The sequence below is a fragment of the Neopelma chrysocephalum genome, unplaced genomic scaffold (genome assembly GCF_003984885.1).
Source record: "Neopelma chrysocephalum unplaced genomic scaffold, ASM398488v2 Primary Assembly neopelma1_100, whole genome shotgun sequence".
NCBI classification, from domain to species: domain Eukaryota; kingdom Metazoa; phylum Chordata; class Aves; order Passeriformes; family Pipridae; genus Neopelma; species Neopelma chrysocephalum.
The window spans coordinates 4,044,747-4,045,074 of record NW_020897763.1 but is presented as its reverse complement, the minus strand read 5'-3'; the positions used below and the strand labels follow the sequence as shown (position 1 = coordinate 4,045,074).

The 328-nt window shown below is 75.0% G+C and overlaps 1 protein-coding gene across 4 annotated transcripts in view; it reads right to left on the bottom strand.

Moving 5' to 3' along the window:
• Positions 1–328, bottom strand: part of ANKS1A (ankyrin repeat and sterile alpha motif domain containing 1A) — a 77,977-nt gene that overhangs the window by 76,388 nt on the left and 1,261 nt on the right. The window lies entirely within an intron of this gene.

Below are 328 nucleotides of genomic sequence, written 5' to 3'. Positions count from 1 at the left end.
GGGGACCACCGGGAGGGTGTCCCAGCAGGGCCTGGACACCTCACCCAACACCCACCGCGGGACCCGCGCCCGTCCTGGGCTGCACCCAGAACCCTCCAGCCGCACCACAGCTCCCCAGTCACACCAGTCGGAGCGCCCGCACAGCCGCGCTTCGGTCCCGGGGCAACAGGCCACCTCTGGGCAGCGCCAGCCCTGGCAGTGCCCGCTCCGAACAGACAGACAGACAGACAGACAGCCGCCCTCCCCTCCTGGCCCGCCGGAGGCACACCGGCCCAAGGGGCTCTGCCGCGGCTCCCCCCGCGCCCCCGGTCCCACCGAACCCCCCGGG